This window comes from Staurois parvus, unplaced genomic scaffold (assembly GCF_062004578.1).
Source record: "Staurois parvus isolate SC_StPar_1 unplaced genomic scaffold, SC_StPar_1.0 ptg000270l, whole genome shotgun sequence".
Taxonomy (NCBI): Eukaryota; Metazoa; Chordata; class Amphibia; order Anura; family Ranidae; genus Staurois; species Staurois parvus.
Window position 1 is genome coordinate 2,277,877 of NW_028318066.1, and position 22,777 is coordinate 2,300,653.

General features: G+C 47.8%; 3 long non-coding RNA genes across 3 annotated transcripts in view; 2 read left to right on the forward strand and 1 right to left on the reverse strand.

Moving 5' to 3' along the window:
• LOC149459176 (uncharacterized) overlaps positions 1-6,960 on the forward strand; it is a 38,888-nt gene extending 31,928 nt beyond the window's left edge. The window contains exon 3 of the long non-coding RNA XR_016313319.1: positions 6,788-6,960. This is a non-coding gene — a long non-coding RNA (uncharacterized LOC149459176). The remainder of the gene's footprint in view (positions 1-6,787) is intronic.
• Positions 6,961-10,938: 3,978 nt separating this feature from the next.
• Positions 10,939-12,893, forward strand: LOC149459179 (uncharacterized). The gene is made up of 3 exons (XR_016313317.1): positions 10,939-11,027; positions 11,633-11,920; positions 12,784-12,893. It is a non-coding gene; the product is annotated as an uncharacterized LOC149459179 (long non-coding RNA).
• A 720-nt stretch (positions 12,894-13,613) lies between these two features.
• Positions 13,614-22,777, reverse strand: part of LOC149459180 (uncharacterized) — a 33,662-nt gene continuing 24,498 nt past the window's right edge. The window contains exon 3 of the long non-coding RNA XR_016313316.1: positions 13,614-13,811. This is a non-coding gene — a long non-coding RNA (uncharacterized LOC149459180). The remainder of the gene's footprint in view (positions 13,812-22,777) is intronic.

Consider the following 22,777-nt stretch of genomic DNA (forward strand, 5'->3'; position numbering starts at 1 on the left):
CCGGGGATGGGGGCTGAGCGGTTGTGTGTAATGTATGAGTACGGTATTCGGTGTAGGAGGTATACATTATTAATAATAATACATCCACACATACATCACAGCAGACACGTCTAGGAATAAAGGGAATGAGATGGACGGGCTCTCCATGATGTGACCCTCACAGATCCTGGAAGGGTTTATATAGAACAGGACACACCATAGTAATCAGCTGAGGGACGGCTTACTACCAAGGCTATGTGCACACCTTGGGCGGGTGTGAGGCCAGAACCAATCACTGGTGGGTCCAACCAGACCACATGACATGAGAAGAGCAACAATCGAACAGTGAAGAAAAAGAAGAGATGTTGTCATGTGGGACATTGGAAGGAGACTCCTGATTGGCTGGCAGAGCAAGTCTGTGGTGTGAGATGGAAGCACCCCACTGAAGAGTGAAGAAATGCGTGCGTGTGGGCGCTACCAGAACCCAATTCAGACTACTCTCCCTTCCCTCACCAAATTTTTACTTCACCACAGCATGTGAGGGTGCTGCACGACCTGATTCAGACTACTTTCCCCTCCCCCACCCTCATTATTCATCACGGCATGTGGGGGCGCCACATGACCCGATTCAGACTACTCTCCCCTCCCACACCATCATTACACTCCGCCACGGCATGTGGGGGCGCTACATGACCCGATTCAGACTACTCTCCCCTCCCACACCATCATTACACTCCACCACGGCATGTGGGGGCGCTACATGACCCGATTCAGACTACTCTCCCCTCCCACACCATCATTACACTCCGCCACGGCATGTGGGGGCGCTACATGACCCGATTCAGACTACTCTCCCCTCCCACACCATCATTACACTCCGCCACGGCATGTGGGGGCGCTCCACCACCCGATTCAGACTACTCTCCCACCCTCATTACACTCCGCCACGGCTTGTGTGGGCGCCACACGACCCAATTCAGACTACTCTCCCCTCCCCCACCCTCATTATACTCCTCCACAGCCCGTGGGGGTGCCACACGACCCGATTCAGACTACTCTCCCCTCCCTCATTATACTCCGCCACGGCTTGTGGGGGCGCTACAGAACCCAATTCAGGCTACTCTCCCCTCCCCCACCCTCATTAAACAGCGGTTGCACCATGCATGTGAGGTATTGCCGTGAACGTCAGATCAAGGGCAGTAATTCTAACACTAGACCTCCTCTGTAAATCTAAAATGGTAGCTTTTAAAGGCTTTTAAAGTGTTGCCTATGGATATTAAAAATGTTTGCAGTTTGTCGCCATTGCACGGGGAATGCGCAGTTTTAAAGCATGTCATGTTTGGTATCTGTTTACTCAGAATACCATTTTTAGATCTTTTATATTTTACCAAAGAGTTGGCCAATATATTGTGTTTTTGTGCATTAAAAGTAAAAAAAGTGTATTTTTTTTTTATTTGCATTTGAAAAATCGCTGCGCGAGTACTGTGTGCCATAATAAATTGTAGTACCCACCATTTTATTCACTAGGGTGTCTGCTTTAAAATAATATACGCTGTTTAAATTAATTTCCTAGCAAAAAATACTGATTTTTTTTCATGTGAACAAAAAGTGTCAGAAAAGGTTTGGTCTTCAGGTGGTTAGAAGAGTGAGTGATGTGTGGCATAAACTTCTAATGCTGGGCATAGAATGCCCCCACCCCCCAAAACGACCCCCGAAACAACTTTTTGGAAAGTAGACACCCCAAACTATTTGCTGAGAAGCATATTGAATCAATAGAAGAATTTATTTTTTTACCTCAAGTTTTTGGAAAATGACAAAAAAATATATTTTTTTTTTTACACAAAATTGTCACTTAAATGATTTACAGCTCACACATGCCATGGGTATATGTGGAATTACTCCCCAAAATACATTCTGCTACTTCTCACGAGTATGGGGGTACCACAAGTGAGAGACGTTTTGGCAGTCTAGCCAAGTACAGGACCCCAAAATCCAATAAGCACCTTCAGGCTTTTAAAGGGCTTTATTTCCTCATTACACTTCCAGACTACCTATCACAGTTTCGGAGGTCCTGAAATGCCAGGATAGCACCTAACCCCCCCAAATGACCCCTTTTTGGAAAGTAGACACCCCAAGGAATTGGATAAAAAGCATGGTGAGTATTTTGCAGATAACATTTGTTGCCACAAGTTTTTGGAAAATGAAGAAAAAAAACAATATATTTTTTCTATTCTTTTTTTATACTTCAATATTTTTATTGAAAGATGGGTATAGAACAGTATCCATAGAAATATAGACAACACTCACCGACATGGTGAGATGGAGTACATCAGCATATTCTTAGAACATAGCAGATCACAAGAAATATAGGAAACATATCCCTAGTCAACCACATTGTGTACAAAGGACACCATCACCACCAGACGGGAAACCTTACATCTATCAGTGAATATAGGCAAGGATCTTCTAGATTTACCAAAAGTATCAAAGATCAGGTCAGAGAAGGAAAAGAAATAAGGATGAAGACTAGAAAAGTCATAAAAAGGTCTAAGGTAAGAGAGAAAGATTAGAGAGAGAAAAAGGGGGGGGGGGGGGGGGTTTGAGCGGTAGCACCATTAACTAACAGAAATATATCTGATCCATAGTTCCCACGTCACCTCAAATCTGGCCACATCATTTAATGGGGCACTCCGATGGGAACAGTCCATGTAATGGGGCACTCTGATGGGATCAGTCCATGTAAAGGGGCACTCCGATGGGAACAGTCCATCTAAAGGGGGCACTCCGATGGGAACAGTCCATGTAAAGGGGGCACTCCGATGGGAACAGTTCATGTAAGGGGGCACTCCGATGGGAACAGTCCATGCAGAGAAGCAAACCGATGGGAACAATGCATGTATGGGGGCACTCCGATGGGAACAGTCCATGTGAGGGGGCACTCCGATGGGAACACTGCATGTAAAGGGGCACTCCGATGGGAACACTGCATGTAAAGGGGCACTCCGATCGGATCAGTCCATGTAAGGAGACACTCCGATGGGATCAGTGCATGTAAAGGGGCACTCCGATGGGAACAGTCCATGTTAAGGGGGCACTCCGATGGGAACAGTCCATGTAAAGGGGGCACTCTAATGGGAACAGTCCATGTAAGGGGGCACTCCGATGAGAACAGTCCATGTAAGGGGGCACTCCGATGGGAACAGTCCATGTAAGGTGGCACTCCGATGAGAACAGTCCATGTAAAGGGGGCACTCTAATGGGAACAGTCCATGTAAGGGGGCACTCCGATGAGAACAGTCCATGTAAGGGGGCACTCCGATGGGAACAGTCCATGTAAGGTGGCACTCCGATGAGAACAGTCCATGTAAGGGGACACTCCGATGAGAACAGTCCATGTAAGGGGGCACTCCGATGGGAACAGTCCATGTAAAGTGGGCACTCCGATGGGATCAGTGCATGTAAGGGGGCACTCTGGTGGGATCAGTCCATATAAAGTGGCACTCCGATGGGATCAGTGCATGTAAGGGGACACTCCGATCGGATCAGTCCATGTAAGGGGGCACTCCGTTGGGAACAGTCCATGTAAAGGGGGCACTCCGATGTGAACAGTCCATGTAAAGGGGCACTCCGATGGGATCAGTGCATGTAAGGGGGCACTCCGATGGGAACAGTCCATGTAAAGGGGCACTCCGATGGGATCAGTGCATATAAAGGTGCACTCTGATGGGATCAGTGCATTTATGGGGGCACTCCGATGGGAACAGTCCATGTAAGAGGGCACTCCGATGGGAACAGTCCATGTAATGGGGCACTCCGATGGGATCAGTCCATGTAAAGGGGCACTCCGATGGGATCAGTGCATTTATGGGGGCACTCCGATGGGAACAGTCCATGTAAGGGGGAACTCCAATGGGAACAGTCCATGTAAGGGGGCACTCCGATGAGAACAGTCCATGCAGAGGAGCAAACGGATGGGAACAATGCATGTAAGGGGGCACTCCGATGGGAACAGTCCATGTAAGGGGGCACTCCGATGGGAACAGTCCATGTAAGGGGGCATTCCGATGGGAACAGTCCATGTAAAGGGGCACTCCGCTGGGATCAGTCCATGTAAGGGGACACTCTGATGGGAACAGTCCATGTAAAAGGGCACTCCGATGGTATCAGTGCATTTAAGGGGGCACTCCGATGGGATCAGTGCATGTAAGGGGGCACTCAGATGAGAACAGTCCATGTAAGGAGGCACTCCGATGAGAACAGTCCATGTAAGGGGGCACTCCGATGAGAACAGTCCATGTAAGGGGGCACTCCGATGGGAACATTCCATGTAAAGTGGGCACTCCGATCGGATCAGTGCATGTAAGGGGGCACTCCAATGGGATCAGTCCATGTAAAGGCGCACTCCGATGGGATCAGTCCATGTAAAAGGGCACTCCGATCGGATCAGTCCATGTAAAGGGGCACTCCGATGGGATCAGTGCATGTAAAGGGGCACTCCGATAGGATTAGTGCATGTAAAGGGGGCACTCCGATGGGAACAGTCCATGTAAAAGGGGCACTCCGATGGAACAGTTCATGTAAGGGGGCACTCCGATGAGAACAGTCCATGCAGAGGAGCAAACCGATGGGAACAATGCATGTAAGGGGGCACTCCGATGGGATCAGTGCATGTAAAGGGGCATTCCGATGGGATCAGTCCATGTAAAGGGGCACTCCGATGGGATCAGTCCATGTAAAAGGGCACTCCGATGGTATCAGTGCATTTAAGGGGGCACTCCGATGGGAACAGATCATGTAAAGGGGGCACTCCGATGAGAACAATTCATGTAAGGGGGCACTTCGATGAGAACAGTCCATGCAGAGGAGCAAACCGATGGGAACAATGTATGTTAGGGGGACTCCGATGGGAACAGTCCATGTAAGGGGGCACTCCGATGGGAACAGTCCATGTAAAGGGGGCACTCCGATGGGATCAGTGCATGTAAGGGGGCACACTGATGGGAACAGTCCATGTAAAGGGGCACTCCGATGGGATCAGTCCATGTAAGGGGACACTGTGATGGGATCAGTGCATGTAAAGGGGCACTCCGATGGGATCAGTGCATGTAAGGGGGCACTCCAATGGGATCAGTACATGTAATGGGGCACTCCGATTGGAACAGTCCATGTAAAGGGGGCACTCCGATGGGATCAGTGCATGTAAGGGGGCACTCCGATGGGAACAGTCCATGTAAAGGGGCACTCCGATGGGATCAGTGCATGTAAGGAGGCACTCCAATGGGAACAGTCCATGTAAGGGGGTCCACTCCGATGTTATCAGTCCATGTAAAGGGGCACTCCGATTGGAACAGTCCATGTAAGGGGGGGCACTCCTATGGGATCAGTGCATGTAAGGGGGCACACCGATGGGAACAGTCCATGTAAGGGGGCACTTCGATGGGAACAGTCCATGTAAAATGGGCACTCCGATGGGATCAGTGCATGTAAGGGGGCACTCTGATGGAAACAGTCTATGTAAAGGGGCAATCCGATTGGATCAGTCCATGTAAGGGGACACTGATGGGATCAGTGCATGTAAAGGGGCACTCCGATGGGATCAGTGCATGTAAAGGGGGCAATTCGATGGGAACAGTCCATGTAAAGGGGGCACTCCGATGGGATCAGTGCATGTAAGGGGGCACTCCGATGGGAATAGTCCATGTAAGGGGGGCACTCCGATGGGATCAGTCCATGTAAGGGGGGGACTCCGATGGGAGCATTCCATGTAAGGGGGGCACTCCGATGGGAGAAGTCCATGTAAAGGGGCACTCCGATGGGAGCAGTTCATGTAAAGGGGCACTCCGATAGGATCAGTCCATGTGAGGGGACACTCCGATGGGATCAGTGCATGTAAAGGGGCACTCCGATGGGATCAGTGCATGTAAGGGGGCACTCCCATGGGATCAGTGCATGTAAAGGGGCACTCCGATGTGAACAGTCCATGTAAAGGGGCACTCCTATGGGAACAGTCCATGTAAAGGGGCACTCCGATGGGAACAGTCCATGTAAAGAGGCACTCTGATGGGATCAGTGCATGTAAGGGGACACTCTGATGGGAACAGTCCATGTAATGGGGCACTCCGATGGGATCAGTGCATTTAAGGGGCACTCCGATGGGATCAGTGCATTTAAGGGGGCACTCCGATGGGATCAGTGCATTTAAGGGGGCACTCCGATGGGATCAGTCCATGTAAAGGGGGCACTGTGATGGGAACAGTCCATGTAAGGGGGCACTCCGATGGGAACAGTCCATGTAAGGGGGCACTCCGATGAGAACAGTCCATGCAGAGGAGCAAACCAATGGGAACAATGCATGTAAGGGGGCACTCCGATGGGATGAGTCCATGTAAAAAGGCACTCCAATCGGAACAGTCCATGTAAGGGGTAGAGGCGGCTTCATGTCGGTCAATCAGATAACAAATGGCTGAGGGTCCGGCAGTCTGTGTTCTTTATCAGAGGGGTCACCTCTATGCTGCAGATTCAAAGCAGGGAGCCGGCTTGTGCAGATTGCCAGTGACCTCTGACCCCCAGGTCCCATTAAGGGAACCTGCCTACAATACAGCCGCCATTACTAGGTGGTCTAGGATGTAATAGAAAGGTCAAATTGTGGAGGATTGTATGAGCACAGCACACATTGTCAGATCGGATTGGTGGAGATCGCTGTTCAATCATGTCTGACTTTCGCCCCACACCATGATGGTCACATGATTGCTTGGGTGGGCGCTAACCATGGCGGATCGTCATACAACTCACTGTTTATGTCTTACAGAGCCCCTCCCCCATGCTGGCAATCTGATTGGACGTGAAGTACCGTCAGCCTCATAGTGGAAGAGCCGTGAGCCGCCAACATGGACGCCAAATGCGTAAAGGTGGTGGAACGATGTCGGCAAGTGAAGGGCGAGGGGACGGACATGAAGTATCAGATGATGGGTGCAGTGAGCAGCAGGCGCTGTCAGTACTTCATCCAGAAGACAGGTGGGTGGGTGAGGATGGGAGCAAAGGGGTCCTCACTGGGGGAAGGAATGGTGTGTCACCCATATACAGAGAGGGCTCCCCATACTCATGTATGAGCTGGAAGTGGGAGGAGATCAGCGCTGGTAGTATCCATCACAGACAACACTGACCCATCCTCCCATCCACCACATACCGACCCATCCCTGCAATCCCCACATACTGACCCATCCCTGCAATCCCCACATACTGACCCATCCCTGCGATCCCCACATACTGACCCATCCCTGCAATCCCCACATACTGACCCATCCCTGCAATCCCCACATACTGACCCATCCCTGCAATCCCCACATACTGACCCATCCTCCCATCCACCACATACTGACCCATCCCTGCAATCCCCACATACTGACCCATCCCTGCAATCCCCACATACTGACCCATCCTCCCATCCACCACATACTGACCCATCCCTGCGATCCCCACATACTGACCCATCCCTGCGATCCCCACATACTGACCCATCCCTGCGATCCCCACATACTGACCCATCCCTGCAATCCCCACATACTGACCCATCCCTGCAATCCCCACATACTGACCCATCCCTGCAATCCCCACATACTGATCCATCCCTGCAATCCCCACATACTGACCCATCCCTGCAATTCCCACATACTGACCCATCCCTGCAATTCCCACATACTGACCCATCCCTGCAATCCCCACATACTTACCCATCCCTGCAATCCCTACATACTGACCCATCCCTGCAATCCCCACATACTGACCCATCCTCCCATCCACCACATACTGACCCATCCCTGCAATCCCCACATACTGACCCATCCCTGCAATCCCCACATACTGACCCATCCTCCCATCCACCACATACTGACCCATCCCTGCGATCCCCACATACTGACCCATCCCTGCGATCCCCACATACTGACCCTTCCCTGCGATCCCCACATACTGACCCTTCCCTGCAATCCCCACTTACTTACCCATCCCTGCAATCCCTACATACTGACCCATCCCTGCAATCCCCACATACTGACCCATCCTCCCATCCACCACATACTGACCCATCCCTGCGATCCCCACATACTGACCCATCCCTGCGATCCCCACATACTGACCCTTCCCTGCGATCCCCACATACTGACCCTTCCCTGCAACCCCCACATACTGACCCATCCCTGCAACCCCCACATACTGACCCATCCCTGCGATCCCCACATACTGACCCATCCCTGCGATCCCCACATACTGACCCATCCCTGCGATCCCTACATACTGACCCATCCCTGCGATCCCCACATACTGACCCATCCTCCCATCCACCACATACTGACCCATCCCTGCGATCCCCACATACTGACCCTTCCCTGCGATCCCCACATTCTGACCCATCCCTGCGATCCCCACATACTGACCCGTCCCTGCGATCCCCACATACTGACCCGTCCCTGCGATCCCCACATACTGACCCGTCCCTGCGATCCCCACATACTGACCCGTCCCCGCGATCCCCACATACTGACCCATCCCCGCAATCCCCACATACTGACCCATCCCTGCGATCCCCACATAGTGACCCATCCCTGCGATCCCCACATACTGACCCATCCCTGCAATCCCCACATACCGACCCATCCCTGCAATCCCCACATACTGACCCATCCCTGCGATCCCCACATACTGACCCTTCCCTGCGATCCCCACATACTGACCCATCCCTGCAACCCCCACATACTGACCCATTCCTGCAATCCCCACATACTGACCCTTCCCTGCGATCCCCACATACTGACCCTTCCCTGCGATCCCCACATACTGACCCTTCCCTGCAATCCCCACATACTGACCCATCCCTGCAATCTCTACATACTGACCCATCCCTGCGATCCCCACATACTGACCCATCCTCCCATCCACCACACACTGTCCCATCCCTGCGATCCCCACATACTGACCCATCCCTGCAATCCCCACATACTGACCCTTCCCTGCGATCCCCACATTCTGACCCATCCCTGCAATCCCCACATACTGACCCATCCCTGCGATCCCCACATACTGACCCTTCCGTGCAATCCCCACATACTGACCCGTCCCTGCGATCCCCACATACTGACCCGTCCCCGCGATCCCCACATACTGACCCGTCCCCGCGATCCCCACATACTGACCCGTCCCCGCGATCCCCACATACTGACCCGTCCCCGCGATCCCCACATACTGACCCATCCCTGCGATCCCCACATACTTACCCATCCCTGCGATCCCCACATACTGACCCATCCCTGCGATCCCCACATACTGACCCATCCCTGAAATCCCCACATACTGACCCATCCCTGCGATCCCCACATACTGACCCATCCCTGCGATCCCCACATACTGACCCTTCCCTGCGATCCCCACATACTGACCCATCCCTGCAACCCCCACATACTGACCCATTCCTGCAACCCCCACATACTGACCCTTCCCTGCAATCCCCACATACTGACCCATCCCTGCAATCCCTACATACTGACCCATCCCTGCGATCCCCACATACTGACCCATCCTCCCATCCACCACACACTGACCCATCCCTGCGATCCCCACATACTGACCCATCCCTGCAATCCCCACATACTGACCCATCCCTGCAATCCCCACATACTGACCCATCCCTGCAATCCCTACATACTGACCCATCCCTGCGATCCCCACATACTGACCCATCCTCCCATCCACCACACACTGTCCCATCCCTGCGATCCCCACATACTGACCCATCTCTGCAATCCCCACATACTGACCCTTCCCTGCGATCCCCACATTCTGACCCATCCCTGCAATCCCCACATACTGACCCATCCCTGCGATCCCCACATACTGACCCTTCCGTGCAATCCCCACATACTGACCCGTCCCCGCGATCCCCACATACTGACCCATCCCCGCGATCCCCACATACTGACCCTTCCCTGCGATCCCCACATACTGACCCATCCCTGCAATCCCCATATACTGACCCATCCCTGCAGTCCCCACATACTGACCCATCCCTGCAGTCCCCACATACTGACCCATCCCTGCAGTCCCCACATACTGACCCATCCCTGCAGTCCCCACATACTGACCCATCCCTGCAGTCCCCACATACTGATCCATCCTCCCATCCACCACACACTGACCCATCCCTGCGATCCCCACATACTGACCCTTCCCTGCAATCCCCACATACTGACCCATCCCTGCAATCCCCACATACTGACCCATCCCTGCAATCCCTACATACTGACCCATCCCTGCGATCCCCACATACTGACCCATCCTCCCATCCACCACACACTGACCCATCCCTGCGATCCCCACATACTGACCCATCCCTGCAATCCCCACATACTGACACTTCCCTGCGATCCCCACATTCTGACCCATCCCTGCAATCCCCACATACTGACCCATCCCTGCGATCCCCACATACTGACCCTTCCGTGTAATCCCCACATACTGACCCGTCCCCGCGATCCCCACATACTGACCCATCTCCGCGATCCCCACATACTGACCCATCCCTGCGATCCCCACATACTGACCCATCCCTGCGATCCCCACATACTGACCCATCCCTGCAATCCCCACATACTGACCCATCCCTGCAATCCCCACATACTGACCCATCCCTGCAGTCCCCACATACTGACCCATCCCTGCAGTCCCCACATACTGACCCAACCCTGCAGTCCCCACATACTGACCCATCCCTGCAGTCCCAGCATCGACCCTTCGCATAGTAGTGTATTTTACTTTTTTGCTGCCCTAGGCAAGACTAAAATCGACCACCCCCATCTACATTTATCTCTCCCCTTGCTGTTTAAGATCCACCTCTTCAGTACAGGAGCATAATGGAGGGCAGTGTGACATGGCAGGGGGAGGTCGTGGGACAGGAGGGGGTCAGCGTGATGGGGGCAGCAGGACAGGAAGGAGGCAGCAGGAGAGGAGGGGGGCAGCAGGAAGGGGGAGATCAGGACAGGAGTAGGCCATCGAGACAGGTAGGAGGGTAGCAGGACAAGAGGGAGGCATCATGACAGGGGGAGGGTGTCATCTGTTTTCACAAGTTGCCTTGTGTTGATGTAGGTGCTACTGCCATTGATGAAAACTGGTGACTCTTCCTTACCTCCTCCTAGAAACAACAGGAGGAGTTCTTCACTGCCAAATAATAGGATAATGTAGCATTCAACAGTGGGAACAGATCAGCATTGGCAAAACTGTAAAAGGGACCTAACTCCACTATGGAAGCTATTATTATATTAAAAAAAATAAATTTTGAGTTACACTACCAGTGACACCAGTTTTGTACCTAAATTCTCAACTCTGCTTACCCACCAGAGCCATTATCAGGAGGTTCCCTGTTCACCTGTGGAATATTCCATTTATACTTTATGTACCGTTGAATGCAGCAGAAGTGGTGAGACTTAGTGGAGGGGGGAAAACTGGGATCTGTAAAGAGGAGATTTTGCCCTTGCTGTCAATAAAAAATGTAATAAACCAGCAAGTTGGTTAAATTGACCTTTTATCATCATCAACATTACCATTATCAATGTTTCTGTGATGGCCAGCTCTGCAACAATTATTCTTTCTTTTCTTTTATCTTCAGCTATTCAGTGCTATAGAAAAAGATTGGTCATCTTTGGTTTCACCTGTAAGTGCTGAAGCTGTAATCACTACATGGAAATACCAGCATCATTTCCTTCTGCCTTTGTAAAGTTCCTCTTTTTGGGTCTATAAAAGAAGATGGCTCCATGTGGCTATCAGTACTCAGCAGCTCTGCATACAGGAGAAGACAAGAGCCCTAAAGGTCAAAGATACCCCAACATCATGTGCTCCACGAAGACCATGCTGTGTATGGCACTCCTTGCAGTTGCAGTAGTCACCGTATCTGCTGGTAAGTGGCGACAGAAGAACACACAGTAAGCAGATAGATAATATGCAGGTGGAAGGATGTATGGTTACATGTGAACTGATTTATGGAACAAGTGGGTCAGTAAAGATTTTTCCTACATAAACTAGTGAGTTTTTTACTTCAGCCTCTAATATACACAAGGAAACTAAGCAAGGACAATGGGAGGAATCTGTGAGAAAATCTCCCAATTTGTATCACTTTTTATAAAATGACTTAAATGTTTGGCAGGGTTTAAGGAGAAAGAAGAGTAGAAGACAATACAGTGTTATAACTATTTATTGGGCAATATTTTCCCTGTTTGTTTCTGCATCCCATCTTTTATTAATAGATTTTTTGCAACACTGAATGTATTTAATCATGCAGCCATAAAATGACGATTTTCATATGACTGACTGGTAAAGACTACTCAGGACCTCTTCTGAAGATTTTTATATACAGATCCTTCACCATTTTTTTTTAAAAGGCAATCTTGCCATTAGTAAAATATTCCCTCTAAATTCTCAATTTGGACCAATTGGCAAAGCCATTATCCACTAGCTAAATTGATGTGTCATGTTATGTAGCAGATTCCTCATTTGAAAGAACAAACAAATATCTTGGGAATCTGGATGTAAGAAAGTGATACCTTTTATAGGCTTGCTGTTCTAGACTAAGGCACAAAAGCAATCAAGCAACCAACCCAAAAGCTGAATTGGTGGGGATTTCTTCATTTTGGTGGAGATATTGCTTTATGAAATATCAAATGGTATGTATATGAAATGCAGTTTGCTGTCACCTTACATTTTGTTTTAATAACATAGAATTTCACGTGATGGTTAATTCTCTACACTTGTTATTATTTGCAGACACTGATAAATTTAGCACCTGCTGCACCAAGGTCTCCTCAGCTAAATCCAAAGTTCCTATAGTGGACTTCCTCCTACAGCAGCTCCTCCTTGTGTTGAAGCTGTGATGTAAGTATTAAGATTAGAATGTATTTACTATTTGTTACAGGTACTTGTATAGGGTCCTCAATTTACGCAGCGCTTTACATTTATATTGTACATTCACATCAGTCCCTGCCCTGAAAGAACATGCAAACTCTATGCAGATAGTGTCATGGTTGGGATTCAAACCAACGACCCTAGTGCTGCCAGGCAGGAGTGCTAATTACTTAGCCACTGAGCTGGAAGAGAATGGAAGTGGGGCAAAAATACCCATTATTGGGGATAATTGCACCCCATGTGATTGTACTGGATCCTGGTGATGGGCTGCTGAGGTCCTAAGTGGTGCATTGTGGGGAGGGTAGGTGCTGTGCTTTGTGCTATATTCATACAGTATATTTGTAGAATTAACTTTTAACAAATGTTTACATTGATATGAGCAAAAACTAGCCAGTTTCTGATTATATGCATATCTGCTGTTTATATCTTAATGCTAATAAACACTTATGAAGTGTTCTCAAATACTATGTATTTCTTCCAGGTTTATCACAAAAGAAAGCAAGATTCTTTACTCCAGACCTAACTTGCCCTGGGTTATTCAGAAGGTGAAGGAGATTGGGTAAGTTAAGACGATTTAAACCTCAGATTCAAATGCTTAGATTCCAACTTAAAGTGGAACTGCACTGCATCTGAGCACCACAAACCAAAAATGCTATACAATTCATTTTTAATATTCAAAACAAACTCCTCCATCCATTCATGCCTCCATGCTTTATTTTGCTAAGAAAACATTTTGAAAAACACCTCCTGGCATTTCTGGCAGTGGTCATCTTGAGTAAGGGCAGATGTTTCACATAGCAGTTACTTCCTGGAATCCATCTGTCCTTCGCTCAGGCATTGGCTGAGCTCCTTCCCCTCCTGAAGACTCCTGGGATGCATGACATCATTTCCTTAGGCACGGAAACCAGGAAGTTAATGAAGGAATACAAAAAAAGAAAAGGTTAAAACAAGTAAATATGATATACTTTACTAATGCTAGCAGCATAAGGATTAGAAATAGTCCATGCTGATTGAGAGAGTGAAGTTTCGTTTTAAGTATTTAAAAAGCCTCTTGTATGTGCAGATGATCACAGGGAAAGCTCATTTTAGGCCCTCTGTCTTTAACTGGTCTATTTGTAGGCTAATGACTGCTTTTCCAGGGCAAGAGCTTGCCACGCAGATACAGAACTGTCTGAATAAATTATTTATGGCTAGAGGGCATCCAGAAACGTCTGAACGAATGTAGACTCTTGGTAGCCTCCTGGCCTGTCTACATCTACCTAACTTGGCTATTGCCATGAATGGCCAGATTTGTTACACACTGAGTACCTGTAGCCTAGACGAAAGTCAAGTGGTTCAATATGTATGCTAGCCAAAGTGTTGCCCTAATTCATGTCTTACACCAATGCCAAGGCTTCTGTAGTGAGAGAAAATAGAATAGAACAGGGGTGTCTAACCGCATCAGCATGTCTAGCTGCATCAGCATTATGGTTGCCCTCAAAGGGCCAGTTGTACCTGTAAGACTAGATGTCCAGAGCTCCCCACCCTCCCTTACATCAGATGTCAAGAGCCCCCCACCATCAGAAGTCAAGAGTCCCCCACTCTCCATTGCATTACAGTGCACCCCCCTTACTGCTGCTGCAGGGAATAAACTTGGGGCAGAGCTTGGAAGCAGAAAGGGTAGGGTCTGGAGAAGGACTGGAGTCTGCTGAATGCTGAGACCAGGGGAGGCAGAAACGAGGGAATGCTGCAACTGCACAGAGAGGCACAGCATATGTAGGAGATCTGTCATCCTCTCTACTGTGGACTGCTGAGATGGGAAAGGGGGTACAGAGACGATCCTGTCCATGGCTGCATGGAGAAATGCAGGATCTGGCAAAGAAGGTCTGTACTCCTCTCTGCTGCTGAATGCTGGGACAGAAAAGGGGGTGGGGGGTGGAGATGGCCTGTCCTAAGCTGCAAAGAGAGACACAGGATCTGTAGGAGGAGCTCAATCCTCTTCTTTGCTACTGACTGCTGAGACAGGAGAGGAGGGGATGGAGATGAGCCTGTCCCTGGCTGCACAGAGTGACGGAGGATCTGGCTGAGGGGTTCTGTCTCCCTTCCAGTTACTGACTGCTCAGGCAAGGTGGGGGCAAAGACTAGGGGGTGCTGCAGCTGACGGCCACATGAAATGACCTGGAGGGATGGATTCGGCACATGTGGAATAGAAGTTGGGGCTTATTTAGACTGTGTCAAACACACTGCAATTATAAATATGATTCAAACATGGCGTTTACAAACAAGTCTCCCAAGATGCATTATGTCATATTTATATTTTAACCTTTGGTTTTTTTTTGGTTTTTTTTTAGAGGTAAAGAAAAGAAGCATAACAAAATAAAGAAAATGATGACCATGACAGAAACACTGGGTATTCCCATGCTAATTAGTATGAACAAAACTAAGAAGAACCTCAATGACAAAAGCGATGTCTCTAGTTGAACTATGTGGCGTTCAATTAATAGGTATTTAACTTTAATTCTAGTAATTTATTTGTGTGATTTAAATGAGTGCAAAATTAATTGTATGTACGTGTAGTTAGAGTTGTGATTTATGAATGTGTATTATTTTTACAGTATCATGTACTGTAAAATAGTTTAGCTCTGAAACCACTTATAATGGTCCTCGTGTATAAAAATGTGTTTGTCACCCAGAGCAATTTGACATATTTTTCTTTCAGCGGCACTAAAATATGAAAATATATTTTTTTACCATAATTCAGACCCTTGTACTTTCATTCTTTTTTTACTTTTTCTCCTGGTTTAATGTAATTTTTCCTGAGTATTTTGCTCATCATAATTAGCAAATGAATCTGTTAATTTAATTGTGAAATGTATTTAGTTGCAGCAAGATATGAATAGTGCTATGCCTTCCTGAGCATGTCACTTATTAGGGTAATATCCCAACAACCAGACTGCTGTAGTGATGGTAAGAGGATGCCAATACTTTGTAAGCATTGCCGTCCTAGCTCATGGTATGCTGTCCTGCCCTCGGTGCCTCTAGCAGTTAGTAATGTTTCCAATGGAATTGGGAGGGGCCAAAGCATAATAATTCATTTATCACCTAGCACTTTGCACATTCCCCTCGCCATCATAGCTAAGTTAGTTCAGCATTCTTTAATCACTTCATATGACACTTTAATGAAGTTGTTTTACATCATTTTACCATTTTGTGTACCGAAACATCTTTATTTTTATTGAAACTACCTTTTTGTCTGTTTTAAGACATGAAAAATCAACTGGAGAATCAGCACACAGAAAGTTGATATTGTTACAACCAATTATGATTTTTGTTAATTTGTTATTCTCTCTATTTAACTCCACCATTGATTTTACCCAGCTTAATTACAACTCAAAACAGGTTCAAAGTATCTCTTGACAATAGCCTCTGTATGGCAGTTGTCAGAATTCCCCTTGCATTTATTGTTTAATTCCCCTTGCCTGAATAGTTTAATTGTCAATCTATTGTGATGGGCTGTTTTATAATCCTAGTAAAAATTACAAGGCAGTTGAGAAAGCCAATCACAATTTAGTAAGCAAGATATACACGTGTTGGCAGTCAACATGTATGAATCAATTTGCTGCAACGTAGATGCATTCATTTTTTTGCACTGTGGTAAAAAAAAGGTATTGTCATTTGAATGCATGCTGGGATTGTATCTGTGCTGCAATGCAAATGTGATTCCTTACTCGATTTTTTGAGTTTGTTTTTGTTAATGAATGTATGTATTTTGTCATATTTATAAAGACAATACCTTATTCACTGGTTCAAGATAAAACTGGATGATTTATTAACCTCTTGCCGACCGCGCATAGCCGAATGACGGCTTCACCGCGGCCGGCCAGTTCTGACGTCCTCCCAGAACGCGCTCTCCTGCGCGCCCCAGGGGGCGCGCACCCGGCGATCTCCGTGATCGCTGTGTCCTACGGACACAGCTGATCACGAGATGTGGTAAAAGGCCGATCATACCGGCCTTTTACCACGTGATCAGCGGTGTCCAATGACACGCTGATCACATGGAAATGCAAGTGCCGGTTCTCGGCTGCACTTTCCTCACGCTGTCAGATCGTGAGGAAAGTACTGCCGAGAACCGGCAGTTGTCAGAGCGGGGATCGGCACCGATCATCAGGGCACTGATGATCAGTGCCCTGATGATCGGTGCCCAGCAGTGACACCCGCAACTTCCGCCCAGCAGTGCGCCCACTAGCTCCGCCCACCCGTGCCCAGCAGTGCACCCACCTGTGCCCAGCAGTGCCCCCACCTGTGCCCAGCAGTGCACCCACCTGTGCCACTCTGCAGTGCCACCTACCTGTGCCCAGAAGTGCCACCTACATGTGCCCAGCAGTGCCACCCACCTGTGCCCACCCACCTGTGTCCACCAGTGCCACCCACCTGTGCCCACCAGTGCCACCCACCTGTGCCCACCCACCAGTGCTGCCCACCAGTGCCACCCACCAGTGCAGCCCAGCAGTGCTGCCAGTCAGTGCCACCAGTCAGTGCCCAGGGGTTTTGCCAGTCAGTGCCGCTAGTCAGTGCCCAGCAGTGATGCCAGTCAGTGCCGTCTATCAGTACCCATAATCAGTGTCACCTATCAGTGCCGCCTATCAGTGCTGCATATCAGTGCCGCCTATCCGTGACCCCTAATTAGTGCTGTCTATCAGTGCCGCCTATCCGTGCCACCTCATTAGTACTGCCTATCAGTGCCCTTTAGTGCTGCCTATCAGTGCCCATCAGTGCCGCCTATCAGTGCCCATCAGTGCTGCCTCATCAACGCACATCAGTGAAGGAGAAAAAATACCTGTTTGAAAAATTTTATAAAAGAAACAAACTTTTTTTTTTTTTCAAATTTTTTGCACTTTTTTTATTTATAGCACAAAAAGTAAAGCGCCCAGTGGCGATTAAATACCACCAAAAGAAAGCTCTATTTGTGAGAAAAAAATTATCAAAATTTCATATGGGTACAATGTTGCATGACCGCGCAATTGTCAATCAAAGTGCGGCAGCGCTGAAAGCTGAAAATTGGCCTGGTAAGGAAGGGGGTATAAGTGCCCGGTAGGCAAGTGGTTAATACTTTAATTAATACTTCAGTACTTTAATGGAAAGTACAGAGAAAAAAATGATGTTTTGTTATTTCAGTATTTCATTCTATAAGATGAATTGTTATATGCAGTGATGTACTTTGGTTTTGTGTTGCCCTAGGCAAGACTAAAATTGGGCGTCCCCTCCTTCCCCAGAAAGACTAAAATCGGGCAACCCCCACCATCTGAATTTGTCCCACTCCAGCCATGGTATACCATTTGGTGCCAAATTATGGTACCTAAAAATCTCCATAGGCAAAATTTAAAAGCCTTTACAAGTTACCTGTTTAGAGTAACACAGGAGGTCTGGTGCTAGAACTCTCACTTTGACTTTCATGGCAGTACCTCACATGTGTGGTGCGAACTCCATTTACATATGCGTGAGGGACCTATCTGCCTGTGAGCATGGGGGAACGGGGGTGCTTTCATTTTTTTTTTAATTTTATTTTTTCTTTATTTACATTTTTTTTGTACACTGTACCTTTTTAACTTTTTTTTGATCAACTTTATTTCTATTACAAGGGATGAACAACATCCCTTGTGATAGCATACGCCATGACAGTTCCTGTTTATGGAGAGATCTATGGTCTATTAGACCCCAAATCTCTCCTCTGGCCTCCCAATGCATGCGATCAGACACAGATCAGTCTGATCATTTGCATTGGGACTGCATGGTAGAGCCTGGTAAAGGCGTCGGTGGCAGGAGGGGGAGGGACACCCTTCCGCCGCCTGTAAAAGTAATCCAGAGGCTTGTTAGCCCCCAGACTACTTTTATCTTGTGCAAAATGAGAGTGAGGAGAAGAGAGAGGGAGGGAGGGAGCGACAGGGAGAGAGAGGGGGGAAGAAAGGGGGAGACAGGGAGAGAGAGTGAGGGAGAGAAGAGAGGGGGGGGGAGAACATAGAGGGGGGGGGAGAACAGAGAGGGGGGAGAAGAGAGAGGGGAGGAGAGAGAGAGGGGGAGACTCTCTTTGACAAGTAAAGGGGCCCTTATCTGGGGTCCGTGGTGTCTGCGGCTGCACTGATACCTGCCATGCAGCGATGGTCTCCTCTTCTGCACCCCCTCTGCACTGTCAGCTGACCTCTAGGCTCCGCCCTCCGGCCCTATGCAGTGAATGGAATAGACAGCCGGCTGGCTGCAGAGAGGCCGGGTAAGCGGAGCATAGCTGCAATGGTCAGTCCGGCTCTGGGCTTCTTGCCGGATCTTAATGATGGCAGTGGGTACAACAGGGAATCAGAGCTCCGGGAAGGCACAGAGAGGGTAAGACAGCTGGCTTGCCATTAACTCAAGATGACATAAGCCGAGCCCACCTTCCCCTGCTCAAAACTTGCTGAGCCCGCCCCCGTCTAAACCCTGCCTTCCACCTGAGCCTGCCTCCCGCCCGAGCCCTGCCAAGCTCTCCTAACCTGCCAAGCCCTGGTCCTTTGTCCCTTCTGCTTGGGGGCAGGGCCTCCCCCCTGAAAACTGCTGCCCTAGGCAAACGCCTTGTTTGCCTTGCAGCAGATACGCCCCTGGTTATCTGCAGTAAAACAACACAAGCTTTTGAGGTTTCTGTCCTAACATCCTGCTAGACTAACCTTTTTATTCAATAAACCAACGCAAGAAGCAAAGAAATAAATACAATTGCCAACTGATAACCGATCAGAATCTAGCTTATGTTGGCCCTACGTTAGTCATTTTAATGAGTTGAGTTGTTATAGGTTGCTGTGTTTTGTAATTTATTTCTTGAACTCTTTATTTCTTTTTTTAGACTGCTGGCCTTTATTATAAAACTTTTTAAAGAAATCTTAAGGCTTGCTTTACTCATACAATAAAATACAGAGGGAAGTAATATTCCAGATGTGGTTTTCTGGGCTGGTTGCTACATTCAGAGAGGATCTGTTTTTGCATTCTGAAGCAGAAACACTTACTACTTAGTCACTGGTTATCAGACTTACACACCTGTACAATGACACAGTACAGCTAGCTGCTCTGAGTGTTCTAATATACAGGTCTTAAAACCTCAAAAGATCTTTAATCACTCTCTGCTTTATTTAGGTACAGTAGCTGGTATAAGCAAAATCCCCCTCCACTAAAGCTAGCAATACACATTTAGATTTTTCTCATTCATTCCATAGATTGAATGAGAGAAAAGCAATCGATTTCTACTTCCACACTACATGCCAAGCATAGTATTCAGACAGCCACAGCAACCGCGGCTGTCTGAATACCTGAATAGGGCATGCATCTGATAGGATGCAGTCACTCTTTGACGGAATATTTTCCACCTAACTCAGTTGATTTGATCAACCTGGGTGGTGTTGTCAGAGCCATTCACAGCCTAAATTTAGACTGATTCAGCCCGTCCATGTATGCCTACCTTAATAATAATAGTCAGCATTTACAGCACTCTTCAGTCTGCACCAAATCAGCACCTCTTTGTTTCCCATTAGAATCAATAGTCCCTGTTTTTTCAAAAGAAGCCCCTCAGGTGCTAGTAATGCTAGTAATGGCTGCAATAGTAATAAAGTCCAATCATGGGCACTAAGACACTCTATGCAGGCTTTTTACTAACAGTTTCTGGAAATTGGAACTTAAACGGTGGCTATAAAATTAAAAATTAATAATCATCTTTTCTTCTCCTTAAAATGATTCTAGAGGCTGAAGGTCTTTTTTTAACCTAATGCCTTTACTGCATAAAGGTAAAAAAAACCTTCCGAGTGCAGCTCCCCCCCAACATGCTTACCTAAGTCCAATCTCGATCCAGCACTGAGGCTCTCTCCCTCAGAGACAGTAGCAGGAGCCATTGGCAACTGTCAATCGCAGCCAGTGCGGAGAGAGCAGGGGGCAGAGCCGAGCAACACTCTACTCTGTGTGTCAATGGACACACAGATGTGTCTTAGGAGTGAGCCTGCATGAGTGCCCCCATAGCATTCGGCTTGCTATGGGGGGCACTTGGCAGAGGGGACCCCAGAAAAGTAGGATTGGGGCTACTCTGTGCAAAATGATTGCACAGAGCAGGTAAGTTGGTGACATGTTTTTATTAAAAAAATATAGGTTTCCAGACACTTTTAAGTGATCACTTTAATTGTTGGCTGGACCTGGGTATACAGTGGGGAATGCAATTATTTGATCCCCTGCAGCTTTTGTAAGTTTTCCCACTTACAAAGAAATGAAGGGTCTATCATTTTTTATCATAGGTATATTTTAAATGATAGAGACAGAATATCAAACAAAAATCCAGAAAAAAAAATATGCTTTAAATTGAGTTGCAGTTCAGTGAGTAAAATAAGTGTTTGATTCCCTACCAACCAACAATAATTCTGGCTCCTACAGACTGGCTATGTGCTCATGTGGGCCACAGATTAGTCCTGTCAATTTAAGAAGGTGCTCCTAAAGACACCTGTGCACAGAATCTCTTTCTTCCATTCAAACCTCACCATCATTATGGGCAAATGACCAAAGAGCTGTCAAAGGACATCAGGGACAAGATTGTAGACCTGCACATGGCTGAAATTGGCTATAAGACCATCAGCAAGAAGCTTGGTGAGAAGAGACAACTGTTGGAGTGATTATTCGCAAATGGAAGAAATACAAAATAACCATCAGTTGCCCTCGGTCTAGAGATCCAAGCAAGATTTCGCCTCATGGGGTAAGGATGATGAGACAAATGAGGGATCAACCCAGAATTACTTGGGAGTAGTTTGTGAATGAGCTCAAGGCAGTTGGGACCACAGTCACCAAATAAACCATTGGTAACACAATATGCCTCCATGGATTGAAATCCTGCAGCGCCCGCAAGGTCCCCCTCCTCAAGAAGGCACATGTAAATGTGAAAGTCTGACGTTTGCCAGTAAACATCTAAATGATTCAGAGAAGGAGTGGGAGAAAGTGTTGTGGTCAGATGGGCACCTGAAAAAGTGTACTTACACGAAATGCATCAGGAAGGTGCCCCCACACAGTGACCTTAGCCCGCACGGTCCTTATGAACGACCGGTGGCCATCTTGATATTTTATGTAAGTTGTTTACCTGTTTTTATATTACATCCTTTAATAAAAATACTACACTATCGGATACCTCTCTTCTGGGCTTGTTTGTCCTGCGAGCCCCCCCTAAGGTGATTCCTGACATATGAGAGCGGCTTAACATTCCTCTGGTGGCTGATGACGGAATACCTGATGATGAGCTTTCTACCTTTGGACGCATAGTACCTGAATGCTGGTGACCTGGTGACGAGCCACGTTGCAGTGCTCCAGATCCAGATGACCAGGAGTAGGTCCTATTTACTCCAATGCGCAATAATTGCGCTATCTGGTTAGTGCAATCAGCATTCACTTTCTAAGCCACAGATGTCACGGATTGTTTTTATCATTTTGCAATACGACTGAATAGACTGGCTTTGGCACTATTGTCACTATATGCACCTTTTTCCTTCAGGATATTTGAGATTGCTTTACATCATTGGTTTCAGCACTAAGTTATGTTGCTCATTTGCACACGTATATCATGTACATTTTATTATCTATTTTAATATCCAATTTTTAGTGATGCATATTTTATGTTCATGTATTACTGGAGAGGACTGAGTGAGTAATCCTACACCCCCTGGGCCTGATAAGGGGAGAGAGCATTCTGGTGGGAAACCTGACTAGCTCCTCATCTGGGACTGCTTTCATCTAAAGTGGCAGCTTCTTGTATTCTTGCCCAGGGATTCCCTCAGGCAGCTGGGTGAAGAAAAGAATTAATCTTGGATCTGGGGTGATACACCAGGAGAACTCTCCA